Source organism: Podarcis raffonei, chromosome 5, assembly GCF_027172205.1.
Source record: "Podarcis raffonei isolate rPodRaf1 chromosome 5, rPodRaf1.pri, whole genome shotgun sequence".
NCBI classification, from domain to species: Eukaryota; Metazoa; Chordata; class Lepidosauria; order Squamata; family Lacertidae; genus Podarcis; species Podarcis raffonei.
This window is the reverse complement of record NC_070606.1, coordinates 26437897-26462848: the sequence shown is the minus strand read 5'-3', so window position 1 is coordinate 26462848 and position 24952 is coordinate 26437897. Positions and strand designations below refer to the sequence as shown.

The window sequence follows — 24952 nt, the reverse complement described above, 5'->3', positions numbered from 1 at the left end:
GAATTGATTCCCCCGTTTTCTAGTATGTGACATGCTTCAGCAGTCCACTTACTGCTTTTGGGGATAATAACAAAATAACAACTGTAGTGACTGAGTTTTAGTCAGAGGCCCTTCACATATCATCCTAAGTGGTTGACTGTATGTAAAATAAGAAAATGTGGTGGCTTGCAAAAGAACAAGCCATCCAACACAGTGTTTCTCACTTTGAGAACCTCTAAAAATACTGTATAAGAAGTTCTTATACTGTTTTTTGGTCGTTGCATTGTCATTGGAAAATAGATTTCATCCATAGGCTCTATTACTTACCAAATCCCAACCTATTCAGTCAGATCCTATTATAACAGTAGCTGCCCCCTGTTCTGCTTGATCTGAGACATGCCATTTTTATATCATTTATATTTATATTATATTGTTTAAATTGGAATATGACACAAGCTTCTGATGTGAAAGGACTGTTGCTTGGAAATTGCTGAAGTAAACAGGGCAGTGTTTAGCCACCAGAAAATATGCAAAACTATCTGGATTGTAAAATTGTTAATTTTTGACAAGGGGTGGATCTACACATAGGGGGGGAATGCTATGAATATGTCAGAAATAAAATCGTTATAACGAAAGAAAAAACACTATGTAAAAATCACATAGAAATTAATTTTGCTCTTTGGTGCCATCTGGTGTTGCTTGTTTATAACACATTCAAAGCGTTATTTTTTTTCTAATGTAGCTGAATCCAATGTTCCCTCAGATCTTGAAATGCACTACATAATTTGGGGAGGGGGTCAAATTTTCTAATGCAGTACTCATAGAAGTTTGCTATCAACTATGATTTTCCCACCCCCACCCGAAAAATGATGTAGGATAACTCATGTTATCCTGAATCAATGATGTCTGAATTAGTTAAAGACAAATTAACCCTTGGGATGACCTGGAACCTTCAATGCTACAAGCATGCTCTGTTATCTAGTAAGTAATTTGTATGTTGTTCAGAGTTGGTTTGAACTTTGCAAAGTTCTAAGCTACTTCCAAACAAGTTTGAGGTTGATTTGACCAATTTTCTGCCAATGTTGGGGAAATAGGGACTATTTTGTAAAGTTTATAGACTCAGTATGGCAAGTGGTACACACCTCTTTGCATTCGCTTTGCTAATGAATGGCCAATGCTGATCAATGGCTTCCCTCCCTTCCTTAAACTCAGCAAACACAATACGAACTTGGTTCTGTCAAAGATGTTTACTTCTCACTCTTTCTAATCTTACCTTACAAAATACACACACATTTGCATAATTCTAGTGTGCTCCCGGAAAGCTTGTTTTCTATGTGGGCTCAATATATCTAAAAAAATGCAGTTTCTTTCATTTTGAGAGTTATTCAGTTAATTTTTGCTTGACTGACAGATCTCATTCATTATGGATCGAACTGGTGGGATATCTAGAGATTTCCAATTCTTTGCCGCGTATAATTTAGCTGCTGCTGCAGACAAGCTTTTGATAGTTTCTAGTGGCACATGAAAGGAAATATTTTCCAGCTTTGATTTTGCATTTGAGGATCCTTGCGTAAAACAACAGCATGATGGATTCTGTTATTCCAGTGTTTAAATTGTGATGTGTGTCTTTGTTTATTTGTTTATTTGTTACCATTTAAGTCATCTGTCATGAAAAATCCCAAGGTGGTTTACATGTGAAAAGCATCATCCTAGAAAGAATTCAGGCTGATTTATGATTCCAACATGAACATTCGGCTGTCATCTTCTAGGATAGCTATTAACTAATTGGTTTTTCAAAATGGTAAGCAAAACTGGGAAGCTGGGCGTGATCCAGCAAGAACAACTCTGCTTCTTTTTTTATTCCTACACTTCAACATCCCCTTAGGTCAGAGACTGGGACCATGAAATCCTCTGGATTTTGTATGACTACAATTCCCACCATTCCTGAGCACTAGGAGAGCCAGCGTGGTGTAGTGGTTAAGAGTGGTGGACTCATAATCTGGTGAACCGGGTTCGCTTCCCCGCTCCTCCACATGCAGCTGCTGGGTGACCTTGGGCTAGTCACAACTCTCTGAAGTCTCTCAGCCTCACTCACCTCACCGTGTGTTTGTTGTGGGGAAGGAAGGGAAAGGAGATTGTTAGCCAATTTGAGACTCCTTAGGGTAGTGATAAAGCGGGATATCAAATCCAAAACTCCTCCTCTCCTCCTCCACTAGCCGTGCCAGATGGGAGTGTGAGAACTGGAATCTGAAAGCATATGCAGGCCACAACTTCACCATCCCTACCATAGATGATGCCCAACCTATGTATTCTTAGTTTTGTTCACCACAGTCTTTTGCTCAGGTAAGAGGTTTGCAGAATCAAAATCCTTGTGTCACATTTTTTTGCTAAGAACTCTTCACTTCCACCTGCTTACTAATACTTAATAGCAACTCTACAATGTTAGGCCAGATGGAGTGGGGGGAAAGAGAGTGGCGGAAAGATAGTGGTATATCTAGGGTGAGAATTCAGGACTGGATTCAAAGGTTGGGAAGTGAACTCACCAGAGGTGAACCCACTGACAAAAGGCTACTGTCCTGCTCCTCCACCATTGCATTAACTTTTTAAGATTTGGAGTGAGGAGTTGAAATCTAAAGAATTGCAAGTCTGGTCCATATATAATGCCTAAAAAGCCTTCCCAAAGCCTGTCCAGGAAGGCAATGATTTAGTGATGGGGACAGTGATTTAGCAAGGCCAAGAGACCTTCAGTCCGAAAAAGGCCCCCAAGCCCTGACCTAGATGTTGCTGAGCCAGACCTACAGCTTCTGTTTTGTAGGGGTCAGCTTTGCACTGAGCATAACAACAAGTTTAGTCCTGTGCTGATTTGCAATGGCAAACATAAAGAGAGAGGAAATGTAGGCTTTCATTGCAGATTACAGTTATTTAACAAATTATGCACACACAGAAGATAACAATCTAAAACGTGGAACAGGAGAAGCAGCACATTGCAAAAACTAGAAGACAAGAAAGCAAGAGGAGGGATTTCATTTCCGACCTAAAGTCACAATTTGCAAATCTGCATACGTGGGAGATAGGCAGAACATTAATATTATCAGTGCAACCCCAACGAGAACTTTCATGCAAAAATAATTGTTTCTGCTCCACTCTCACTATCCAGTTTGCCCTGTTTGGTTTATAATCATACTGCAGTTGTTCATGAGGTCAATAAGGAGTAATTTATATAACAGGAAAAAATGGATAGAATTCCTCTTCCCTCCCTCCCCGCACTGAGCTGAACACAGACTATGAGAGAACTGACAAAGTCCACCGGGAAATATTTTCCCTTATACAAGATTCAGCAACAACCCATAACATCTGGTAGCTTAAAGACATCAAACAAGACATTAAAATCAAAGTAACACACCATGTTTGAACTCTCTCTGCTTCTGAAATTCTATATGCTCAGGAAACCCATCAAAAGAAGAGACAGAAGCCTCATTCCCAGCAAGGTTGTAAACATGTGCCTGGGCTGTATTACCTTAGACTGCATGCATGAGGTCCTGTGACTGAGGTCCACAATGAAAACAAAAAAAAATCCTACACACAGAAGCAGTGCAGGGAGCAAGATGGCTACAACTCCACAAGATCTACACCTCTCTTCCTCATCCTGGTGCCCTCCAGATGCCCTTGCTGCAGCTCCCATAATCTCTGACTGTCTTAGCTGGGGCTGATGGACATTGTAGTTGAAAACATTTGAAGGTCACCAAGCTAGGAAGGGTGGTCTGGAGAGTGTTTCTTTAGCAGTGGTCACACAAATATGTCCTTCAAAGAGGCCAGGAGAGCTCAATCTCTCAACGAGGCAGTAATCTTGTCTGTCACACCCAACTGATCAGCCCCTCACAACTCAATGTTAGAAGCAAGGCTCAAATAAATAAGTAGTAGGCTGAATATCTACATCCAGGTGGTTTGGGATCTACTGAGGGATATCTGGATGATTAGTAGTAGATCAGATCCTGATGTTGATCTTTCTTTTCCCCCTTGTTTCTGAGGTAGGTCTTCCCTCACCCCTCCTTTGCTGGCAGAGAGAGGGCACCATTTTGTGGTCCACCTCAGGTGTCAAAATGTACTGGTATTTAGCTGGCCCTGCAACCATACATAGGATCGTGCTTCATGTCTCCAAAAAGTCAGGTATGTTGCGGCACCATGCTAATTACAGCCTCAGCTACCCATTATTTCAACTTTTACGAGTTCTGGCCCCAAGGCAAGAGTGACAGCGAGTTTAGCCAATTAAGACACCAGCTTTGGGGTTGCAAAACTAACAAGAACATGACTAACATAGAGGAGAATCATTCTCCCTCATCCCACCCCCTCACTGCTCTCATTGCCCTGCAAGCCTGAAGATGGCATCTCATTGGCTGTCTTCACTGCAACTCTCACCATAGGGTCTCACCACTGGGGCTGAGCAGGGCCTGCAGGGCTGCATGGGGTCCTGACATTGCACCCTGACCCCAGTTCACTCTTAGCAGCATTTCCAAGCCCCTCACGACTTTCCCCACAAGGCATGTCCATGTCCCCTTGTCCAGCCATGGAGGTAAGAATACACTTGAGCCTCTAATGGCTCAGCTAAACCACTAGGGAGAGAGGAATCACCCAGAGGAATTGCACCAACCTTATTGAAACGCTACTGATAATGGAAATGGTTTACTGAATATTTACAAACAAATTGTAAACAAATAAGAACATTGACAGGATTGTTGTAATAACCTGCAGTTTCATAAGAGAATATATTTAAAGTAGATGAATAAAAGAATAAGTTAATTTAGAATATGCAGGAAATGTAAAAAATAAATTGAAGGAACCGCAGAAAGAGGAGGAAGGAAGTTGAGTTTTGAAATGTTAGAATGATTGTAAAACTATTGAAATGTATGCAACTGAAAATCATAAACAAAATAAGAAGAAGAAGAAGAAGAAGAAGAAGAAGAAGAAGAAGAAGAAGAAGAAGAAGGATGATGATGAAATGCTACTGATAATTCCTCAGATCTTATACCTCAGAAAGAACCTTCCAGTTCACTGGCATTGTCCCTTGATATGAATTGTGTGACAACTCAGTTACAGTCAGCCCATTTTCAGAGAAGGGGACTGTGGCGTTCGTATGGAGCCCCTGGTCGTCTCACGGACTATTGACCCATACACCACTAATCCGCTGCCACCAACCAGGTCCTCCCCGGTAAATCACTTAGTTTCAGTCAGGTTCTTAAGTTAACAAAGAAGAGTGTAGTTTATTGCAAATACAAATAAACTTTAACTGCATTCAAAACGTTGTTACTCTTTACCTTTTTAGTCTTATTTTATCCTGTCTCTAACTCTTCTACCTCCCCTCACACAAGAACCCACTGCACTAACTGTCTCTCTATTTCCAACTGTCTGCCAACTGCTTTCACAACTGCCTTTCCCAACCAACCAACCAACCAACCAACTAAAACCAACAAACTACCCACTAACTAGCTAACTCAGAAGAAGAAGAAGAGTTTGGATTTGATATTTTGATATCCCGCCTTTCACTCCCTTTAAGGAGTCTCAAAGCGGCTAACATTCTCCTTTCCCTTCCTCCCCCACAACAAACACTCTGTGAGGTGAGTGGGGCTGAGAGACTTCAAAGAAGTGTGACTGGCCCAAGGTCACCCAGCAGCTGCATGTGGAGGAGCGGAGATGCGAACCCAGTTCCCCAGATTACGAGACTACCGCTCTTAACCACTACACCACACTGGCTCTCTCAAACTTGGGCTAAGCCCTTTTATAAACAGGTAGGCTCCACCTCTGGCTTTTCTATTGGTCTACCTATTAACCCTTTCTCTCCCCCTGTACAGACATTTTCGAAAGAACTGGCAAACGCCACAGGGATGAAGAACTTGTCTCCACCACAATGGTATTCCAAAATTCTGTCCTTTACTGTATCCTAAGGGAGTGAATGGCTGTCATACATTAATGTAGACAAAAGTTATGGGGTGCACAAGATCAGAGAGAGAGAAGCAGCTCTAAAGGGATTTTATTTTATTTGTTTAGAGCTTGCTGGTGAAAGCTAGAGGGCTTCCATGGCTAATATTGCTTTGAAAGTGACATTACTTTGCATCCCGGGCACAAGACGTGTGCTTCTTTGCATATTGCCTTCTCTCCATCTGCAAGCATAGTATTACAGAACACCCACAAGTCCTTGGTAGAAAGGAAGCTGACTATTTAAAGCTGCCCAGGGACTTCCACTGCTCAAGGGAGTGTGAAACAGTACATTTCACTCTCCGACCACAATACCCTTTGGCAAACAATGCAAACGGTTTCTAGGGCTTGATGAGAAATGCCCAACATCTAGATGCATTGCAATCCGAACAGCACAGTGTGATTTTCACAGGGACTGTATAAAGGCTAAGTACAAGCATGCCTAACATTTTCCACATGGCCAACAGGCCACAGAAAAGGAAGCTTGGAATATCCAGTATTTTTCTGCATGCTGTCCTGTGTGGCGGATATAAATGCTGACGTATGTATTTTGACTCCTTCAAAAATATGTAGCATAATTCCAAGCACATATAATAATAGAATTGTTGAGTTGTAAGGGACCCTAAGGATCATCTTGCTCAACCCCCTGCAATTCAGGGTCTGCACCTGTCCTATATGGGGATCAAACCTGCCACCTTGGTGTTATCAGCACCATGCTCTAAGTGAAGGCCTCGTAACTCCCGACCCCATGCTCTCCACAATCACATTGCCCAACCCCACTCTTTTGTCCCTGTCTGCCATAGGTCTCATACACCTCTCTCACCACACAGTTGTCCTAATTCTCAATTGCACTCTATGGCAAGTCCTACAATGACCCCTCAGGTTGCTTTCATCTGCCTGCTCTTTGTCTTCTCTCTCGCATGCCTCTAGGGGAAGACTTTGGTCTTTCAAATCTCAGTGGCACCCTGTGCAAGGCCAAAATTTGGTGCCCCCAACTTGTCATCTTCTGTTCTGCTCAAGTCACTATATCCTTGCTGTGATGAAGCCCTGTGACACTCCCTAGGCTTGACACCCAGTGCAGTGGAACTTGCGTGATGAAGCCTGGGCCCCGCAGTTGCCTTAGATAATAAACACATGGACCCGAATATATTAGGTCAATGGGATAAAATAGGCCACAACTTTATTGGTTACAGATGTGAGCAGTTTGGCTTAGGCTTTGGGTGAAACCAGACTATATCCTGACTCCTGCAGGGAGTCTCACTAAGGGTAGGGGAGCCCTATGAAATAAGTCAAATCGGGGCACCCCAGGGTCCCCGATGGGGTCATGGCATGGCCCCAGCCCATGCCCAGGCTTCAGACAGGATCCACACCCCCAAATCCCATTAACAGGATACCATTATTGAGGAGGGGCAGGCGGAGGCTATAACCTCCCCTCCCATAAACAAAGGCTTACCCAATGCCTAACCTTACAAAGTTGTGACAATTGCTACAAGGTAGGCGAAAACCAAATGGCTGGTGCCTATTTGCCAAGTGCAAAAATTCCTGCCTGGCCCCAACAATATGGCAGCTGACATTAGTCCACAGCAAGGCCGAAATCATAGCACGCATAAAAAGAGGGAGGGTGGACTGGGAGATCTGGTGAGGAGGCGAAAGGAGGGTGCCCCCAGCCATGCCACTGTTTAAACGGCAAGTGGCCATGCCCCCAGCTGCACCAATTAGTCAGCCAGGGATGTGACACAGCCAGGAATTCCTATGACGTGGCTGGCATACCTCTGCCCTCTATCCGAGTCACTGGGAGGTCCCAGATGCCCCGCCGCAACACCGCCCACTGGGGAAGGTGAGTGGGCCTGTCACAATGCCCTGAATCTGTCTCTGATGCCTTCATAGTCTTTGTTTACATGTGCTGGAAATGGAGTGAAACAACACATGTATGGTGGGGATGGATAGAATTGAGTGTGCTAGCTCTGCCCGCTATTCTCCTTACCCTGGGTGGTTATCTGAAGCAGGGAGCCTGCTTCTTCTCATGGAGGCTGCCTTCTCAGTGTAGAACCCTAGACATGTGGTTGCCATAACAGTCAAGAGAAGAGTGATATTTATGAAAATCTGCCCGGTTACAGACCTCCTCAGAGTTGTGCAGTACAGTTTGGGTTTCTTGTCTCTTTGGATGATGAAATTGTACTAGGGGAAGCAAGAGTTGTGTTGTCTTTCCCCAGCTTTCAAGTGCCAAGCTCACTATGAATACTTAATAAGTAATCAGTGCAAGTAAAGTGAGCAAGCTGGAGATCCGGGGATAACTTGCTTTTTACTTATTGCATGTGGCTTTGGCAGGCTTAGAGGTTATATTAAACTGCCCCAGTTTTTGCTGGAGAGGATTTCTAATAATAAAAAAGTCAACGCTTCTTAATAAGTTATAAACGCAAGAAGCAATGTTCCAGGAGAGGGGTGTAAGGAGCTTATCCATCTCTCTCCTTTGGTTTGCACAGTTTGCTGAGATGATGCCTCCGCTGGGGAAATGGAAGTTGGCAAGTGGACAGCATCCCATCTGATGATTGGTGGAGGATTGAGTCAAATGCAAAGGCAAGAGATGGGTGACGGACTGGCTTAGAGAAATCGTGAGGGCATGAGAGGAAGGCCCCTTTCACTCGGATCAATCTTCTACCTGTAGGGGTAAAGAAATCTCTAAGTTTGGGTTTTTCATTTTTGCAACCTTAAATTTGGTTCTCCACATTTCCACATCAGTTTTTTTTTGGGGGGAGGAATTACATCTGCACGAAAATTCATCATCCTCATATTCATGTTTGTATGTGATTTTGCCTAATATGCACATCTTGCAAAAGGACTTTCCCTAATATAATGCATGCCAATGTTTGTTTGTTTTAACCAATATATACATTTTTATGCACCTTAAGCCTAGTATGTGCCTTTTTCCTTTTACACATTGCTTGGCTGGAAAATTGTATTGCGAAATTTGAAGAAATGTGCATTTTGATGGATAGCTGTCCTTTGTGTACGTATTGTTTCAGAAAGTGCTATTTAGGTATAAAGGTAAAGGTAAAGGTACCCCTGCCCGTACGGGCCAGTCTTGACAGACTCTGGGGTTGTGCGCCCATCTCACTTAAGAGGCCGGGGGCCAGCGCTGTCCGGAGACACTTCCGGGTCATGTGGCCAGCGTGACAAAGCTGCATCTGGCGAGCCAGCGCAGCACACGGAAACGCCGTTTACCTTCCCGCCAGTAAGCGGTCCCTATTTATCTACTTGCACCTGGGGGTGCTTTCGAACTGCTAGGTTGGCAGGCGCTGGGACCGAGCAACGGGAGTGCACCCCACCGCGGGGATTCGAACTGCCGACCTTTCAATCGGCAAGCCCTAGGCGCTGAGGCTTTTACCCACAGCGCCACCCGCGTCCCTACGTATATTTCTAGGTATATTTGACTTTAAATGTGACTGATCCTAACTCCTCCATATCTACCCGGAGGTCCTCCAGTGGATTTTGTTAAGGATGAATTTAATTCAGTGCCTGCCCTTTCCATCCTTCCATGAAGAAACCACCCAAGCAAATTATGTTTGCCAATTGGTTTCATACCTTCTGCCAAAAAGCACTTCAGCAGTCATTCGGGGATCTATGCCAGGTGCTTTTTCTTAGCTTTGCTTGTCCACCTTAGTGAATTCATCCACAGCAAATGAACAGCAATTGATGGAAAGATCAATTGGAGTAGGAGGGATACTCTTGTTAGAGTAATTCTCTAATGTCACATTGTGCAGTCCTTCAGAATATTGCCTCCATTGTAGAAATGATTCAATCGCATTCAGTACTGGGCCAGCATCTTTTCCACTCACCTTTGCTTCTTCCTGTTTGTTTGTTTTTTAATGCTTGATTCCTTTTATCTTTCACTTTATTTAGCCAATTTCTTTAAATCACTTTTATAACAGCATACAAGCGTGTAAAAAGGAAACGGCAACATAAAATGAATTAAAACATAAACATGAAATCTCACTGACTCAGAAATTCCCACAAAATTATACGGAAGGTGTGAGGGATTTATGCCATTTGGTTATACAACGACCCCAGCAAGGGGAGAATTTATGGCACTACGGATCTTGTAAAAGTTCTGGGCTCAAATTTCCTCCCTGGGAGAAATGAAATCAAGAGGACCTTGGAAGAGGCAGGGGGTGGATGGAATTGTGTGAGGGCAAACTGCTTCAACAATACCTTTTCCTCATCCCATGTTTCATCACCCAAAATGCTTCCCTCAGCCGTTCTGTAATGGAGCACAGTAACTACATCAGCTTTGCCCTTCACACTGTTGTTCCTGTTGCTCTGTACAAGTTGGAAAATGATGGTGTGATGTGGGGAGTCTTTCAGGGTTCTGAAATGTGAGGGAGGTCTCCTCGAGTATAGAAGACTCCCCACTTCACACAAGTCCACTCACCCTCTTTGGTGGGTGCGATTGCGGGCTGGCATTACCCCATGCACTGTGATCTGACATGGGAAGTCCCAGGGACTGTTTCCCAAGCAGCAAAAGAAGCCTTTGGGCTGAGCTTGCTGTCTGGATAATCGGCTAATCAGCGAATCGCAAACAAGAATGGGCCACCGGGGTGTGTGTGTGTGTGTGCTTAGCCCATCTCTCCAGTAAATTACATATACTGTATATATTGTTGTGGAGGGGGGTGACTAAAAATCAGTCCTCCTGTCAGGGAAATATCTCCTCACTCACCCAGTGTAAGATATTCCATCTTCTCCTTCTTTAGCAGAGTTTGTCTTCTCATCCAGTGAAGTAAGCAGCTCACGTATATCTTTGAAACAAAACTTTAATAGTAGAAAAATGTAACATGGTTACACACTGACAGAGAGAAACGAAACATCTCGAGGCAAGTGACAGTTAGCCTCTTAACTGACAAGCTGAAAGGAGGAGCCAATACTAGAGTACAGCATAAAAGCCCCGCCCACTAAAGGCCAGGTATTCTATCAATCAAATTAGGCATCAATGCTTTGCCTACACATATTAAATATGCATAGGCATGTGACTTGCTCTGCAACCAATTTTTTGGTTGGACCTCCCACACTCCCATCCTTTATATATTGCTTTTGTTGTCAATAAAGTTGCGGCTTGATTTCACCCAAATATTGGTTGTCAAGTCTCTTTGTCTTGGTATTGGGGTGAATCGAAGAGTAGGGGGGGATGCCTGGCCATGCAATTGCCCTCCAACTGTGGAAGGTGAACTGGGGCAGGGGCAGTGCTAGCACTGGTCACTGCTGTCCCAAATCTGTCCACTTTAACTTCTCATTTTTCCCTGTCTTCTTGTTCTCCACCTCAATTTGAAAATGAAAATGATGAAATCCCTCAGCATTGCAGCTCACAGTTCTCCTAATGTACACATTTTTGTATGCTATTTCCCCTAGTATGCATGTTTTTGCAAACTAATGTTCGTTAATAGAATGCATTTTTGCATGTTATTTTCACTAAGATGTGCATTTCAATGCACTCTTTCCCCTAATATAAGCATTTCTGAACACAGGATGTGGCTGCAGAAGTGCACTGCAAATTTGGAGATGTGTGAATTGTGAGTTTCAGTTTGTCTATTGTCTTGTAAAGTTTGAATTAAACAGATTCACTTTTAAATGAAAACTGAACTGAATTTCTCCACCTATCCCTACTACTGCTGCTCTCCCTTGACTGTTAATGTACACAGAAAAACCAGGAAAAAGTTCATGTTCCCAGGATTCTGTCAACTCTTCTGGACCTGTTCCCAAGTTCCTCTTGAGCCTGAGACATGTTCACCATCATCTCATTTTCATACGTAGTAGGGGCATTCACATGTTAAATTCAATGAGAGTACAATCTGTAAACTATCTAGTGGAGATGTGCACTCCAAGAGTTATTCAAATGTAACTTTCAGTGAGTGAAAACTCTGTGGATGGATCTTCTGGGCTGGATTGGAGGTGCTTATATTCATTTGAACGGGATGCGGGTGGCGCTGTGGGTTAAACCACAGAGCCAAGGGCTTGCTGATCAGAAGGTTGGCGGTTCAAATCCCCGCGACGGGGTGAGCTCCTGTTGCTCGGTCCCTGCTCCTGCCAACCTAGCAGTTCGAAAGCACCTTAAAGTGCAAGTAGATAAATAGGTACCGCTCCAGTGGGAAGGCAAATGGCGTTTCCATGCGCTGCTCTGGTTCGCCAGAAGCGGCTTAGTCATGCTGGCCACATGACCCGGAAGCTGTACGCCAGCTCCCTCAGCCAATAAAGCGAAATGAGCACCGCAACCCCAGAGTCGGCCACGACTGGACCTAATAGTCAGGGGTCCCTTTACCTATATTCATTTGAAGTGGGTTTTATTTTACTTTTTAAATCCCTGTCTTCTGAGCCATTCCTCACACACCCTTGATCATTAGCACTTCCTTTTTCTACCTGCCAAATAACAATGTGTTTTTAAAAAGAAGACACCTTAGCATGTGTTGGTTGGCTTGTATTATTAAATTTTGCATCTGGCAAACAGATGTGAAATCTACCCAGGAAGGCTATTTTTTTCCTTGCAATTAACATCCAATGACTATTTAGCACTAAATATATGTTTGAATACCATAAAATCTCATTCAGGTAAATGTTTTATCTGTCAGACAGAGCGAAAGACAGAGAAACCACTCGGGGCTGACTGTTGCAAGGCATGAAATGGGGGGGGGGGGGAATCAATTTTGCTCAATAGGAAATGCAGAAACTATACTGTATATTTCAAAACTGTAACCACGGAGCAGTGGCTCCAAGCCTCCAAACAATGGTAGTTTTTGCAAAGATTTTGAGCTTTGCAATTTAGTGATAAATACGTCAAAGAACAGCTCTTTCAACTTTGCTGTGAAACTTCCTCCATGAAGTTCACTCAAATAAAGGCATGGATGGCTTCAGAAAGGAGGCAAGTCTACAGCACCCTCAACTGATACCCACAGGTGTCCTACAAAGGCAGCAGTAGGAGCAGTGGCAAGAGGGAAGATTAACATAAGGTTACCAGACGTCCCTGTTTCCCAGGGTACAGTCCCCGGATTTACAAATCAGCCCCCATACAAAATCCATTGAAGTTGAAAAGTGTCCCCGGATTCATTGAAAAAAATCTGGTAAGCTTAGATTAACACCTACCTCTCTCTCTCTCTCTCTCTCTCTCTCTCTCTCTCTCTCACACACACACACACACACACACACACACACACACACCCCACACCCCACAGTATCCCTTAGCTGCCCCACTACGGTGTTTAATTGCATTTTATTCTTGTATTTTAATAATAAGTTGCAAGCTACCTTAGAGATCATTTGATTGAGAGATGTAATTATTTAAAATAAATAAGCATCCCTAGCCATAGGGCTGCCACCTTTCACTTGGCCGATCATCGGCAATTCAGAAACTTTTTGCATCAGTAAGAAAAGAATGAAAACTTCCGGCAGCCATGTATCAAGATAATCTTGTAACTTTTAAAAAAACCATTTAAATATACAGTTGGAAAACAAGTCACTGGGGCCAACACAGCAATTTCTGAGTAAGCAGACAAAATAATGCCACACATTATATTTCTTCAGTCCGCTGTTTTAATACTGTACTAGCTATTCTTTGCTGCTGCCTAATCCTAAAGAAGGGACGCGGGTGGCGCTGTGGGTAAAAGCCTCAGCACCTAGGACTTGCCGATCGAAAGGTCAGCGGTTCGAATCCCCGCGGTGGGGTGCGCTCCCATCGCTCGGTCCCAGCGCCTGCCAACCTAGCAGTTCGAAAGCACCTTCGGGTGCAAGTAGATAAATAGGGACCGCTTACCAGCGGGAAGGTAAACGGCGTTCCGTGTGCTGCGCTGGCTTGCCAGATGCAGCTTGTCACGCTGGCCACGTGACTCGGAAGTGTCTGCGGACAGCGCTGGCTCCCGGCCTCTTAAGTGAGATGAGCGCACAACCCTAGAGTCTGGCAAGACTGGCCCGTATGGGCAGGGGTACCTTTACCTTTAATCCTTAAGAGGATCAATAAAAATGCCAAGTCAGGGGTCCAGAGGAGCTGGAGCATAGATTCAGAAAGAGGAATACTAGAGGAATACACAGGCCAACAAGCTGAGGATACTTTGAGTGTAACTGGGCAGCCCTCTCAAAATCAGAATCTGGTTGCAGCCTGCCCACCAGGTTAGGAGGAAACCAATGAGCTGACTGAGTAGAAAGCGCTGTGTGTGTGTGTGTGTGTGTGTGTGGAGAGAGAGAGTCATGTTGTGACTGTGGAGAATGATGCCACAACTTCACAATTGGAACTACCCCAGATCTCCTCACAGCCTCTGTACACACAAAAAACAAAAACAAAAAAATGTGTTGTAGTAATGCCTTTACTTACATCACATCCATTGTCATTTAAACAGTTTTCTCATATCCTCCTTTGGTGGGGCTTCACACTGATAACACTGCTTCCTGATGTTGTGTTAGTCTATTGCAGCAAACATCAAAAAAAAACCCTTAAATGTGATTAAATGCAAAGGTGTGTGTTAAGAGTATAAGAATTTTTTGTTTAGTTTTTAAGGAACAGGTTTCCTCGCCAACTCCCTCCCCACAATGTTTTAAGGAGAGCACACACATTAGTTGCTTTTAGCAGTAGTAATGACCTGCAATTCATGTTAAAATAACAAAGGTTTTCATCATAAATAACCCATCAATCCCTTGGCAACCGCCCCATGAATTTTTCATGAGCTTGTCCCTTCCATTTTCACTGTTGACTCTAATCTATTTATTCTACAATATCATTAGCATTTTCTGCCTTTGTTTCTCCCCACCCTTCCACTGCATCAATGAACATTTTTATGTTCCCAGGTGACACTTAAGTTTCTTTGCCCCACTCCCTCAGCACTGCCACAGCGGCGCACTTTTTACCTAGTTAACAAGCACAGCACTCTAAAAATTAAACTTGGCAACACTTCTTGGGGTCCAACAGCTTTCTAAATCACTGCAGACACCTGCCGCAGGGAAAATATTAGAGACTGTTCTCCCTATAATAAAACAGCTTCACAGTGCCACATCATTTAAGGGAACTACTCACCCATTTTCACCCCTCGTACAATTGTGCCAAGAAAACACAGCTTCCTCTGCTAATGGTTCAATAGTGATGCCACATTCGTTTGCTTGATTCCAGCCTGTTGGACCATCTGTGGGGAAATACTGCTGCAGCAAGGAGGCGGCGACACCTTGGGCAATGGCTGTACTTCAGAAAAGTCAAATCAAATGCCAGAGATGAGAGCTAGAAGGCGAACATCAACCTTGCTAGTTTCTATGTACATGCTTTAAAGCATAAAGTGAAATTGATATGCAACAAAACCTCCAATGAAAAAAATTCCCATTAACTCTAAATCGTGTGTGTGTGTGTGTGTGTGTGTGTGTGTGTGTGTGTGTATGAACTCCAGAGGCCCAATATTTCCACCCTAATGGATGACTTTACACAGCTAAAGGGCTCGATTTGAATCAGGGCTCAGAAATGTATTACCCAGAGAAGTTCATTTGAACCACACTGTTCTTCTTGACAGATGTTACTAAAGTGAGTGGCATGGGATTCAAATATGCAAATGTAGCCCCCATGTCATTCCAGTAATATATGAATCACCCCATAGCCTCCTTGTGGACTGCCCTCAGTGGGGTGGGTGGTCCATGCAACAAGCCGTTTGATATATCCCATCTTGCCATGATGACCACATTTTCTGCAGCTACAGCAGTGGTGCTCTAAATGTTCCCACAGGAAACATATAAAGTCTGAGGGGTGTGTGTACTTTTCTCAATATATGGGGCCACCGTATGGGTTGGCTGCAGCTCTGGCCAATATCCAATCCAGCATATGTTTCGACACAACCATCTACCCTTTGCAACATATGCTTTTGTGGTGGGGCATTGTGGTGAATTGCAGCAGCATAGACCTCATAGTTCCCAGCCCTAATGGTTATATAATACCTCTTATACTAGACGGGGAACATAGGCATCATGGCCAGGAGGCGTTGATGGCCTTGCCCTCCATGATTTTGTCTAGTCCTCTTTTAAGGACATCTAAGTTGGTGGACATCACTACTCCTTGAGGGAGTGGATTTCATCAGAAACATCACCATCACTATTGGTGGAGTTTTCTGTAAGCATTGTGGGACCTTCTGTGGTGGACAGGGCCTTCCCACCAGCAGGGCACTTTTTGGTTGGTGGAGAGGCAACCTATTCAATCCTATCTCCCTCCAGCTAGCAGTTCTGAAGGCGTGGGATTGCTCCATATATACTGTATCCAGAATCTGAAAGTTGCACCAAACTGTGGCTTTATAAATATGCAAGTTTTTAACATGCGAGTTTAATTGATTAATTAATAAATTACTGAGTTAGAGTCAGGTGATTGATCAACCAACATGATTTAATTATTTGACAACCCCCCAAATTAAATACACTAATTAAACAAAAGAAAAACACAGAGTCAATCCAGCCTGCCTGCCTCTCCTGAATAACAGATGGGCACAATTATTGCTTCTTTGAAGAGGGCTACATCATGAACCATAGCTCTGACAGCTGGACCAGAAAGGTGAGCCATGGACATGGCAGTAGGGATGCTTGTGGAATTTTAAGCTTTGTGAATTCCAATACAAACTGACCTGATCCACACTATCCCTGGATTTTGCACTTCCAGTTTTCAGATCAAATATGTATCAGAATGTAAGTTACAAGTACATATTTTCAGAGAGAGAAATCTGTTTAGAAATGCAATTTTGAGAGAAACCACAAATAGACATTTGAGTGTAAATTTCCATGCAGATCTCTCTCTCTCTCTCTCTCTCTCTCTCTCTCTCTCTCTCTCTCTCTAAAAAAAAGCATATTATTGTGGAAACTGAATCAGCTTATAAGTGAATGCATGCAAAAGTGATATGGAATGGAAAGAAGACTGATTTGTGCTTTGCTACATAACATTCAATTTCCATACATGGTTTAATATCCAGCTAAGGTTACATCATCTGAACTCATAGTAGTGCTGGCCCAGAGCATTCATCCCACTATTTTTCATACAACAAATATTGGATTAATCATCAGGAGTAATCAGATTTGAAGAATTTTTGTTTTACTTTAAACACAAGATGGCATGACCCCTCATCCTTTCTTTTAAGAACAAAAATACAAGAATATAGGAAGCTGCCTTATACTGAATTAAGCCATTGGTCTGTCTAGCTCAGTATAGTCTACACTACAAGATGCGGCTCTCTGGTCCATGGGCCCATCTTATCCTGCCAGGCCATTTCCCCAAAACTATGCCCACCCTCACTGAGTTTATTCATCAAAGCCATGCATGTAAAGATAACAATAGCCCAAAGTACTTGGGAATGGACCAATGATCAACTTGCTTCTCAACTATGCTATGCACAGTTAAAGTCTATTGTGGCAATGTCGGTAATTGACTGACACCGTCCTCTTCCCTTACAACTCTTTTAAATTACCTTGAAGCTTTTTTCTGCCTAGCCCTGTGGAATATTAATCACCACTTCATTAGATTCACTGAAAGGGGAAGTTGGGAATTTACAAAAGCAATTTCTAATTGCACTTTTGAGTCATAGTGAGATTGAAATGGGGGAGGGGGTTGCTCATGAACAAACTCCACTATTAATTAGCATCAGTGGTAACTTAGAAGAGGGGGGAAACATGTATCAGCAATAACTTTTCCTATGAGGATCTCAAGCAAAGTACCATAGAAGCAACTATCTGAACTTGCTTTAATTGCAAACAAACATAGAATGGAATTAGGTGGAATGTGGCTCTACATAGTCTCTGTCCTGGCCCATCCTAGTTAAGGAGGGCGTGTGTCTGTATGCAACTACAGCTGCTAGAACATTATTTGCCCAAAAATGGAAAGAAGAAGCTGTCCCGACAAAAGAAGAATGGATACTGAAACTAATGGACTATGCAGAAATGGTGAAGCTTAGCGGAAGAATAAGAAATCAAGACACAACTTTTTTTATATAAAGGAATGGAAATGGTTTATTGAATATTTACAAATAAGCTGTAAACAGATCAAGACATTGGCAGGATTATTGTTAAAACCTGCTGTTTCAAAAATAAATATGAGAACAGATGATTAAAAGAATAAGTTAAGATAATTTGGAGTATGCAGAGAATGTGAAAGTAAATATAAGGAACCAAAGAAAGAGGGGGAAGGAAGTCAAGGTTCAAAATGTTAGAATGATTGTTGAAGTATTGTAATGAAAATTTTACACACACACACGCAGCGTCAAACCCGATAAATTGTACGTTCCCTTTCCTGGGTCACTCCCTTGGCCCCTGCACCTTCTATCCTTTGCATCTTCCCCTAACCCTTTCCCCTCTAACCCTCCTTCTCTCCCTGTGAGATCTCCCTACCAATATGTTTGAACAAGCTCTCAATGTTAGACAGCTGAATCCATGGCTTATCTCCACTGAACAGTATTGATTATGAGTTATTACAGTAAGACCTTTTCCTTGTGATACTCATATCTTGAAAATGAAAGCTTCTTCTCTATACCCAACCCATTCAAATTAGCAACATGCAACAGTCTTTATTGTGAAAATTCTATTCTCCTTTTTCAGTATAGGTATCCTCCTACCATTTTGTAGTGTTTGATTCAGTCATTTTAAAAAGCTGGAGCACCCTAACCTTCTGCCTTGAAATTCACTAGAAAAAGTCACATTGGTTTCATTTTTCATCTGACAGACAGCACCTTGGACATTGGATTTCAAATTAGTCTATTTTGCTCTTATGTGAAGAAACCTAGAATAATTCAGTTTCACTTGTTGAAAATAGCTGGCAGGGAAAGTACATTTCATTTAACTCTCACATGATTATTACCACCATGGGGAGAATAGGAAACCAACACTGTTGTTGTCAACAGTATTTAGAGATGGGGAAGGGCCATAGCTCAGTGGCAGAACAGCTGCTTTGCATGCAGAAGGTCTCGGGATCAATCCCTGGCACCTCCAGGTAAGGCTTGGAAAGATCCTCTATCTGAAAGTCTGAAGAGTCAGTGCTGACAATCCTGACTTACAGTAGATGGACTAAAAACTCACCATCATTCTTTGTAAGGAACATAGGAATATGAGTCAAGACTATTGGCCCATCTTCCAAATAACATCTCAACTGACTGGTACAGCATAATTTGTAAAAGGAGAGGTGCCATTTCTCAAGACACGATCAGCTCATACCACTTGGAAGACCTTCCTTTCCCATAACCCTAACTTCACTCATGCAGCTGATTCCATGAGAAATTAGCTTTGGGAATCCTGCAAATATTAACAATGAGTCACCAGTATATACAGTCAGTGAGCCTTGGCTGACACAATGTGGACACAAGGAATGTTATCTTTCTCGCTTTTGGATGGGCGGTAGCTACTGAAAGGCTCACTGGCCAGTTTCTCTCACCTTTAGCTGGGCTTCATGACCATGAAGTCCACAAAAGTCAGCTGAGCAGTATCAACATGAGTTCACAATGGCCAGTCTTTGTCCTTCAGTTGGGCATCAGCAACATGAGGTCATAATGGAAATCTCTCCTTCAGTTAGCAGCAACAACTGAGGTCACAATGGCCAGTCTCCCTCCTTTAGGCAGGCAGCATCAACATGAGGTCACAATGGCCTTGCCTATTCTTCAAGTGGACAGCATCAGAATGAGGTCACAACTGACACAACTGTCAGTGGCTCCCAGCTGGTTGCCCAGGAAGTATAAAGACAAGGAAAGGTTTCTTGCCATCCTTTTTTTATTTCAATATTTACAAAGAGAGGCTATAGAACCCAGCCTCTTGGATAATGGCAAGTGAATCTCCTCTCCCCATCTCTCCCACTTCCTCATTTTTCACTTCTATGGGTGCTGCTATGTGCCCTCTGTCTTTGAGCTCTTTGCTCTCCTATTTTTAAGGCTCACCAGGTTCTGGGAGATGGAAGGTCTGGGATGCTTTCTAATACACTGTGTAAGCTAGCTGCCGCTCCGGTTCTGCTTCCTCCTCTCCCACTATTTCCCAGCTTTCCCCCTCATCTGCCTCTGAGCTGTGACCTCCCTCAAACCCCTGTTGTAATTCTGAACTGTCTTCTTCTTCTCTGGAAGGGTCAGGCTGGGGAGGCAGTCTCCACCATTCCTCCTCTGCCCAGTACCTGACACACACTCCCTCTCCTTCCAGCAGGCTAATCATCACCACCAGTTGGCACTGGGGCACAACCCTGTTTCTCTCTCACACACACACACATATATGCTGGAGGAGAAAAATGTGGTCACAACCTCTCATTGAGGAGGAAAAAGAGTGGGATAATCGGTTGGTTGGCACGGCAATCCCTTTCCCAAACTCGAATGCATCTTCTGACTGAAGCCGTGGCTCTGGGTTCCACCACCACCGCCTCAGTGTCTGTGGTTTCCCATGTCTTCGTGACCTGCGAGGGCTGCTTCTGCTTCACCGCTGAGTACCAGAGGCAGCAGCTGCCTTTGCCTTACAAGCAGCTTGCGTGCTTCTCCAGGAGTCAGTTTCTGAAACCGCCAGTCCTAAGACAGGCAGGGCACAGAGGCTGCTGTGGTGCCATGAAGAAGGGGAGGCCGCCATGTATAAAAAGGACATATTGGAAGTTGTGTGAGGGAAAGATTCAGTCTGGGAGCTGGCGCATCCTGGGTGGGACTGGAGCCCAGATAAAGGCCTCTTGTCTCAGAGGAACTGCTGTATGCACCGCTGTGGCTGCTGCCAAAGGGGAAAAGGCCCTGGAGAGAGGAGACAGGCAGACAGAGCAGTCCTGGAAGTGTATCTCTGCTGCTTCCTTAGTTATCCCCAGGACGATTGTGTGGATCTGCTACCGCTGGCTGAGTTTGCCTACAATGCCTGCCGTGCTTCTGTGGGACACAGACTATTTTATGCAATCTTGGGATTTCCTCCACACGTCTCCCCTGCAAGTCCTATGCATGAGAGCAGAAAGGAGATGCTCTTGTCCTGAAGTGGGTGGGCCAAGCTTTCTTTGGGAGCAATGTCAGGGCTGGGGCATCCATTCCTCCACATCTGCCAGGAGGATACCAAGTCCTTCTTCCTTCACAGGACCACACTTCAAGAGAATGGTCTCTGATGCTGTTTCCCAAGCTGATGGACAAGAGCCAAACTCCGTCATCTGTGGCATTCCAATCTTGCCTTTCTGCATTGACTCCCAAAATATGTATGAGTGTGAAAGAGCTATGAGGAGCACCAGCTTCCTGCTGAAGCACGTCTCTCAACATTTGAACTTTGATGTAAGTAAGCAGGTCTCAAGGTGACTTCTGGACCAAGGCTTAACGCTGCAAATTCAGATTCCCCCCCCCACAAGGGCACGCTTCCAGAGAATGGTATTTCTTGCCACTTCCCAAGCTGATGGACAAGAGCCAAACTCCGTCATCCATGGCATTTCAGTCCATCCTTTCTGGATTTTAAAGTCCTTCTAAGTCACTGAAGGAATCCATGCTACTCAGTGCCTTGCATGTCTTCGGGGATGTCCCAGTTGTTGTCTGTATGTGCCAGTCCCTGACAAGAGGAGAATGGCATGACTGGCACATGTAAATACTAAATAAAGAAATTAGAGCAACTGGTTGCTTGTGATCAGCCAACGAGCAAATAATATTTTGTAATAAACCTCTCATTGAAGAGTAAAGGAGTATGTGGTGAGCAACTGCAGAAATGGACAAACACAAAGGATCTCGGTCACAGAACAAGATATCTGACCGTAAGTGTGCAATGGACAGTGGGAGGGGGTATATTTCTCAAGAAACAGCTTAGCTATATCGCTTAGTGCATACTCCATTTGTCACTATCCCTCCTTACGGACAGACAGATTAACTATTTCACACAGCACCCCTAAATGCAGTTGTCCAGATTAATTTTTAATCATATCTGGGTATTCCAAAACTGTTTCTACCCTAACAACAGCTTTTGTGTGATGAGCTTTCTGTAGCTATCCGCTGATCTGCAGACTGACTCCACACCCTATTATAGTCTGCCAAGAAGAGATGGATAAATCTATTAAGCCCAGCTCTGCTTGACAACCTCACATGAACTTGCATTCATCAGACCCTTTCCAAAAGAGAGACAGTTCTTATTTCATCTTCCAGCTTAAAAAAAAAAATCAAAAAAATCTCCGTAACCAAACTGTGGGTTAATAGATCTTTAATCTGTCTTTAATTACTCATTAATAATGCAGTTCCTAATTCCCCTCTTTTTTCTTTAAAAAGGGAAAGAACAGATAGATAAATGTGTGTGTTTACCAAAAGAGCAGACTGATAGGGAAAATATGGCTGCTATAACAGCTTTGGCAATCACTTTCTTGTAATTTTGACAGACAAAATAGAATAAAAATGAGGGATGTATAAAATACTGCTAAGAAATCATGATAGTGGTATCAAAACTCCCCCCACCCGCTTCCTTGGTACTCTTCAGATGTTTTACCCAAGACAAAACCGCCAAATTCACCTCAGAACTGCACTTTAGGCAAAATTCAGCAATAACATTGTGGGTTGACCGGAATCCCCATGGAAATTTCAAAGGTTTTTATCAAAATCCCTGTAAAATTCCTCAGGCATTCTGGCCCAAGAAGCAACATCTAAGTCTCCCCTGCAATTGATGGCAACTGAAAAAATGATTCTTCAGAAATATCGGTGACTTCCCTGGCTCTCCTATATAGTTCTGGTAGTAGCCAACCCTTTGGTGGGGTGGAGCCATTGAACCATCCTCCTGGCACCAACAAAACTGTAGTTTATCTGAGCACGGCAAGGCAGCAGTGAGGTCAGGGCTGTATAGATGCATTAATGGAGCCAATCCAGTGTTTCTGCCAGTGTCCCTGTGCTGTCGCCTCACTGTCACCCTGACCTACTGACTACCTGAAGTCCACTTTCACAAAGGCTGGATCCACACCATACATTTAAAGCACATTTATACCACCCTGGGCACCACAGCTCTGTGAGGAGAACTCTCCCTAGAAAATAGGGAGATTTAGAGGGTCTGCAGTCTCAACCCAATCTCCTCTCCTCAATCCCCTGTGATTGGCAGCAGATCTATCAGGTGGTTGGGACTACAACTCCCATCAACCCCATCAAGGTTGATGAAGGCTGTTTTAGAGGCTGATAATAGGAAGGGATATATGCTATCACAAAGGCTGTTGCAAGGCTTTTTCATGTCTTGGTAAATATAGAAATCAAATCAAACACAGAGATCAATGTCTTTCTTTTCCCCACTCCCATTCCATGCAATGCCTCACAGCTATTTTTTAAAAATTGTATGTGGCTAAATAATGGTAGTTTTTCTGTGTGATTCCAAGTGACACCCCCCCTTTTCACAAGGGTCAGTTGCATTGAAGGAGGATATTCCTCTGGTAATAGCTCATTTGACTGGCCTTGCTTCTTCACATGTAGGGATAGCATTGGGTCAACATATGCATGAAAGGGACTGAGCCAGAAGTAACAGAAAGCTGCAAAGTTGAGGGCAAGGGGAGATGGGGGAAGGAAATGGCATTTCTGACATGAGCCTAACCTATTAAGCAATCAAATCCCACCCCAAATGAAAATTGCTTCTCCAAATATTGCCTTTTGTCAAATTGGAAGCACATGGTAATGAAGAACATTGTGGGGATTACAGCTCCTCGTTGGTAAGACACAATCAAAGACAAACTTAAAATATAAGCCTAGATCAGGTGGAGGGTCAGTGTTATTGACAACATGAGCTTTCCAGTGAATGTCCACGACAGACCAGAGCTTAGAAACTTCATTTGAAAAAGGAACCAGTTCAAGTTCAACACATCCAAAAAGGATGTGGTTTGAGATCTCCCCACATATGCTAACATAAGCAGAATATCAAAAGACTCCCAACATTTTTTAAAGCATTGGCGCATCCCCATGATTTGTGTACCTTTGAGAAACTGGCAAGGACATCAATGCACTTTATGTGCCTGGCATCTAATGTATCAGAAAGCACCGGGAAGAGTTTATGAGGAATGAGGTAGGAAAAGGGCATTCGTAGTAAGTTATTTCGAAAAGCTGCAATGCATGACAGGTCCTGGCTAATAAATAAAACGTGGTACCCTCACTCATCTCCCAAAAGTTAAGCTTTATTACTGACAACACAATGGATGGCTCTGATATATTTGGAGAAGTCTGTTTTCTTTTGTTTGAAAGGGTTGGCTTATTTGACTCTTGTACATAAGTGAATTTTGTCCCAGCGACTTCTTGGGACCACACAACCAACAAGGTTTGAAGGGAAGGTGGCTTGAAGGACTGAGGTTTGAATGAAATTCTTCTCTGGAGCACCCATTGTCCCCTTTTGCCCCCTGATCATTGCTGAATGCTTATTTGCAACACCACCTTCTGGCAAATAGAGGAGATTATACATATCACAACCCACAGCAGGCCAATGAGCCCCAGCCCTGGTTCCCAGTTAGCTATTGTGGTTAAAAGCCATCCTGGGGATCTTTACCAGAGGGTGAAATATATCCCTAATATATATATAAATCATAAAACAACAACACTTGGATGTGTGGGGGGTTAGACTAGGCTACCTGGATAACACCCCTAGTGCTTCAGAAAGCCCTCTGTGAATGTTACCTTTGAGTCTCTCATGTAATCAGTCTGATACTTTACTTCGTATTTTTACCCAAAAGAGAAAAGGAATGACAGCTGAAGCACTGAAATGAAATGGGGAATGAAAAACATTCACCCAAAAGAGCTAGGCCATCTATATGGGCATATTGGTGACTTTGGAGTTATATTCGTTTTGCTTTCACAAATTCAAGGAGTCACCGTGAGCTTAATATTAAAAAAGGGTCATTTAGCAACCAGAAATGGGTAGCTGGAAACAGTTGCTGATTTTCTATTTTTATTTTTAATGACCAATATTTTCCTTAAAAGGTGAAATCAGGCTAAATGGTGTTTTAGAAAACAGTTTGGCATTTTGGTGTGAACTATATGTATGTGGGTGTAGGGAAGAAAAATGTTACATACACGAGGAGCACCATATACAATCATACAATGATATAAGCTAC

General features: G+C 43.4%; 2 long non-coding RNA genes across 2 annotated transcripts in view; one reads left to right on the top strand and one right to left on the bottom strand.

Annotated features, from left to right (window-relative positions):
- LOC128413851 (uncharacterized) overlaps window positions 1-10792 on the bottom strand; it is a 32004-nt gene extending 21212 nt beyond the window's left edge. The window contains exons 1-2 of the long non-coding RNA XR_008330491.1: window positions 10664-10792; window positions 7934-8608 (exon numbers count right to left, since the gene is read on the bottom strand). This is a non-coding gene — a long non-coding RNA (uncharacterized LOC128413851). The remainder of the gene's footprint in view (window positions 1-7933; window positions 8609-10663) is intronic.
- Window positions 5734-9948, top strand: LOC128413850 (uncharacterized). Its single transcript, XR_008330490.1, has 3 exons — window positions 5734-5762; window positions 8433-8986; window positions 9371-9948. It is a non-coding gene; the product is annotated as an uncharacterized LOC128413850 (long non-coding RNA).
- Window positions 10793-24952: the final 14160 nt, after the last annotated feature.